This window comes from Haliotis rubra, unplaced genomic scaffold (assembly GCF_003918875.1).
Source record: "Haliotis rubra isolate DU_JTF1 unplaced genomic scaffold, ASM391887v1 Scf103, whole genome shotgun sequence".
Taxonomy (NCBI): Eukaryota; Metazoa; Mollusca; class Gastropoda; order Lepetellida; family Haliotidae; genus Haliotis; species Haliotis rubra.
Window position 1 is genome coordinate 162,652 of NW_025764926.1, and position 5,323 is coordinate 167,974.

General features: G+C 36.3%; 1 protein-coding gene across 3 annotated transcripts in view; it reads left to right on the top strand.

The window, feature by feature from the left end:
• The window catches only part of LOC124271846 (chondroadherin-like), a 31,326-nt gene that overhangs the window by 5,509 nt on the left and 20,494 nt on the right, over window positions 1-5,323 (top strand). Inside the window, exon 1 of one of the 3 annotated variants that reach the window (XM_046707024.1) lies at window positions 5,237-5,260. The exons of the other annotated variants lie outside the window; for them this stretch is intronic. The gene's annotated coding sequence lies outside the window, so the exon portion shown is untranslated. Of the gene's footprint in view, window positions 1-5,236; window positions 5,261-5,323 lie in introns of those variants that run through there. 3 annotated transcript variants of the gene reach the window in all.

Consider the following 5,323-nt stretch of genomic DNA (forward strand, 5'->3'; position numbering starts at 1 on the left):
TCTGCACAACACATAGCAGAGCTTTTGACAGCTGGTCCACCTTTGACTCCAGATTCCATTCTTTTTCATATGTATTTTCGCCTATAATTATCTATCAAGATTATTGAAACACAATTTCAGCCGTGGTTTCCTCTTTGATTTAGGTCATACAGTGTTTTTGAATAAAAGAAATAATTTCATTGTTTAAGAAAGGGATTGTATACCTGGTTGCCCTTAGCGCCGTAGACCCTGTGGTTTGGATGTTGTGTGCTGCCGACCCCGGACCACCTTCCACTGAGGATGTGTGTTTAGAGGGTATGTACACACAGCTTGTCAAGCTAACATGTCTCCGCGAAAGTGGTGTAACGGCCCTCAAAGTCATTACCTCAGGGCAAATTATTAGAAACAGAGAATTGGTTGATCTCTTGGTCAATTAGGTATTAAGTTAAGCTTATAAACCAGTAAGTATTAAAATTATATAATTTTGACTGTTAACTCATAGACCTGGTTTAGTAGAGCTTATGTCTCCTTATGTTGCACGCATGTGGCGATGTTATTTGTAATTAAAGGGGGTCTCTGCTTGAAACAGCAGGCAGCCCAGCTTTTTTTATTCCAATCATTCAAAACGTATACTGTTAGTGTGTTAGTTATAATTATGATCAATATCATCCACCACTAACATTATCTCAACTTGTTTTCTGAAATGAAAAGATATTTGGGTTATTGTTGAGTACTTATATCATGCAAAAGATACTGAAAAGAAATTTAAGAAAACCTGATTCTTCGAAATTGCTATAGTTCTTCTGTTGTGCTAATACTGATAGTTATCTATTGGAGTCAGAAATCTAGACTTGCCAAAAATGAAAATTTATTTTGAAGTGTTAGATGTCTGACATAGACTGTGAATGGGCACAAGTCTTTTAAAAAACAAAGAAAGTCCCAAAGAAATCAATGTTTCAGGTCACACGTGAGCATTGACACATTTATGCATGGATTACTGACAAAAATGATGTTCTAAACATGATTTAGAAGATGCCAACATATGAAGACAAGACTTTGTATATAGTGGGTGTAAATTGAAATGTTATTTTATCAATAGTTGGTAAGAAATATCTTCGATTGCACAATTTTAATAATTGTTAAAAATTCTTTCCATGAACATATTCTGCTATCAATGTTTTTAGCCAGTCCTACAATAGAAGTTAGAACTGTTGTAGTTAAAACAGTTATGACCTGTGATGATCCGGGTTAGAATTGATCTTCAGTAACCCATGCTTGTCGTAAGAAGCGACTAACAGGATCGGGTTGACACATGTCATCATATCCCAATTGCATAGATTGATGCTCATGATGTTGATCACTGGATTGTCTGGTCCAGACTTGTCTATTTACAGACTGCTGCCATATAGCTGGAATATTGCTGAGAGTGGCATAAAAGTAAACTCACTCACTCAATGAAACATTTATGCTTATGCTTAAAGAAATCTGTAACATCATTTAAAAAAAACCCCTAAATTATGCACGTAAATCAGAAAAAGTTTCTTTCAAGATTACCACTATTCAGCAATAAGCGAAACCACTAAAAAATTGTGGGTGGTTTCATGGACATGTGACTCTTTCACAATGACAGATCGAGCCTTAAAATAGTCCAACCAACATGGTCTGGTAATATATTCAGATGTCGTGTCTTGCAGTAAATGACGGAAACACACAGACCTTTGACATGTCACTGTGTTTACAGAGGAAGACAATGTCGCTGAAAGTTAGGTTTGACATAAATCTCATCAGGATAATGATGGTATCCATCTCCGTGTAACATACATGCGTTGTGGGAATTGTTATTCATGAGGTTCCTGTCTTATCCATCAACACATGTTTATCCAGATTGTTACTCAGATTTGTATTCAGGACAGGGACACATTATGGCTGATATATTTGTCCAGAATGCCCAAAAATTGTGTTGATGAATCTTTAAACAAACGTTAATGTTAAAGGAAGATGGAGATTGAGAAAACTCTCTGGCCTGCTGGCAATATCAACTTTAAAGATGCAGAAGTAATAATGAGAAAATTATGAGACATGTTTAAATGGCTGACAACTTGCCTATTTTCTTCTGATTTGATTAAATACATAAATAGTATATGAGTCAGAACGGAAGATTAACCATAGCAGCAAAAATAATAGCGAAGTTGGGTCAAAGATTTATTCCTGTTTACCTATTAGAAATATGATTTCTGAACACCTTTAAAATATCTTTGCACAATTTTGGCTTAATATATGCATCAGTATTTTTAGAAGACACAAACATTTAATTGGTGAATTAAAAAAAGTCTAATTTTCATTCATATGACCACATCTCAAATTAACTTTTTTAATGATTTGGAAAGACTTTCCCCATGTCTTAGTTTGTGCAAGTAGTGAAAAGTACCCCATGTCTTAGTTTGTGCAAGTAGTGAAAAGTACTGTATGCCCCAAATTTCCAGAATGCTATTATGCAAATGTTTTGATGAAATGTTATTGTAGCATGATGATTTAGGATTCACATTATTGTACAGTGTTACAACTATGACACTGAAAATGACAGGGATAACAAGATTATTCAGCCACTTGGGACATTTGACTCCTATGTTGAAGATATGTTATCATAGTTTGTGAGTATATCATCAAAATCTAAAATACCAGGGACACCTTTTGACATTTGAGACATGCACCTTTAACTGACTGCAGAAACTGCTGATTCAGGTAAAAAAGATAGTCAGTACTTCACTCATGATGGATAATGTGTTTTTATTTCGTCACTGGTCATGCTCATAGATAAAATTTAGAGTTTCAGGGGAGATAACTGAATGTGGAAATTTAAGATGATGAATTTTAACTAAGTGGTTTTAGGCAGACTGTGACGTGAAGTCTCCAATTCTCCTTTAGTTTGTGTTATAAACAGATGGTTAGATTTAGAAAAGAAGTAGCAGTGACAAAACAGTTGACGTAAAATAGACTTGTATTCTATATGTGGTGTCAGGAAGACAGGGTGGTTATATTTAGTTGATAGGTTACTGGAGGACATGGTCGTAGGTGAGCAGTTGTCCTGATTACCACAGACTTATATTCAGCCAGCCAGGAGGTAAGTCCCTAACCTTACTTAAAGCAGTACGCAAACACATGCAGATTAAAAATGATGTTTGTAGGAGCTTAAGTACATATTTTGACAGGAATAATGTGTAGAGCTGTCTCTGCAGTCGGAGATTAAACAATTTCACTTCGGCTGAGTGAAGGCTAATGTGACATGGCCATGTATGTCATTATTTCACTGTGTGCCTGCTTATGATGATGATGATGATGATGATGATGATGATGATGATTTGCATATTTATAATATTACATAATCCATTACATCATTGTATTTCTTTTTTGGGAGAGAAGATGAGGTTTGTCACTGTGAGAACTTACTTTTTAAATACTGAAATGCTGAACTTGTCTCAACTGATATTTACATTTCTCACAAGAGTGCATGCTTTCAGCAGATTATGTAAAGATTTGAATTTCACATTTTAGCCTTGGCCAAAGTAAAATTTACAATGTAAGAAATCAGGATGCAGTTTTGAAAATTATCTGTTGTTTTGTATCTGTTAAATACTTGGCTTATTTCTCCCTGAAAAATTTCCTCTTGTGCTGATAAAGTAATTTTGACAAGATCTTTCGCCATTCAACGGCTCTTCAGGTGTACAAACCCGACCTGTTTTCGGTGTGAACTTAGTTGATTAACACTGCCTGTCATCAGCTACTGCAGATAAAGGGTTTGTCAGGTCAAGTTCTAATCCCTAAAACATGTTAATTAATGCTACCAATTGTGGGTGATTATTCATGCAGGTAATGAGGTAGAGGATTATAAACCCACACTTGGGGTAGGGCCAGGGTGCGCCATTGGGTTTGTGTGACATTGTTACGTTACATCATTAGAATGTTTCCATCAGGGCTGTAATAACAAGCATCCATTCAGGTATGAATACATCTACATTGAAAGTTTTATGGTACATAGCACATAGGAAATTGGATTGGCCTATTAACTGAAAGTACGGGAAAGTATTTTTAGAAATTGCAATGCACTTTTGAGCACCTTTGTTAATCACTAATTTTCTTGAGTGTGTCAGTGATACACAGATGCTGGTCAATGTAACATACAGACATCGTCAATATGACCTGACATACAGCAGGAGACATATGATAGTTTGTTGTTTAACACCTCACTCAGCAATATTCCAGCTATATCACAGTGATCTGTAAGTAACCATGTCTGGACCAGACACTCCAGTGACCATCAGCATGAGCATTGATCTATGCAGTTGAGATGCAATGCCATGTGTCAACCAAGTCAGCGGGCCTGACCAGCCAATGCCATTACAACAAGCATGGGTTACTGAAGACCAATTCTAGCCCAGATCTTCACGGGTACAAATGCTAGTGTTACATGGAGTGGTCAAGGCTATGTACAGAAATGGCCCAATTGATCTGACATACAGTAGGCGGCATAGGAGAGTGTGACATGGAGAGTGACCAGTGTTACATGGAGACTGGTATACAGTAAGACGTGACAGTGTTGTATAGACAGGGGCTAATGTTGGCTGTTATATAATGTTATCATCCCCCCATTTCCTGGACATACATCACACAGGATAATCTGATGTAGACTTGATCAGGTCTTAGACAGACCATTATTGAATAATAGGAATAGATGAAATATGGTCAGACAAGAGATGTGACAAGTCAGCTGTAATAGGAAGCAATGCTAAATGCAACCCATCATTCAGACCCGGAAACAATTACATGTATATCTAATACAATACCTTAAGAGTCTTTAGTAGGACGCAGGTATAGATAACTGCTGTTTTTGAAAAGGAAGAAAATCTCATTTTTGATACATTTTATTAAGGTAATTTTTCCTGTAAAATATGTTAATTTCAGAAACAAGATTTAGCAAGTGCTCCAAAGCTTGGTTCAAATTGCCAGTCTGGGATTAGATTTTGTAATTAATGCAATGTTTCAAATTGAGATATTCTCTCTGCATGACTAAGACAATCTTTAAATTCTGTACAACTTTGATCTGACAGATTTATAGATAGGTTTTCAACTTGTATAAAAATGGCAGAGGCTGTTTTTTTTGTTGTTACGTTGTTCCCCTTTAAAGTTTAAGGTGAGAGCTGGTGCATGTCAGCGACTGGTTGGCCACAACTTGCGCTGACATTTGCAGCTTACTCATCTCCAGTGAGTGGCGGCTTTAGGGAAGGTGTGCAGCAGAAAATAGATGACATTTCCTTCTGTTTTTGATCACATTAAATGTTCTTGAAAT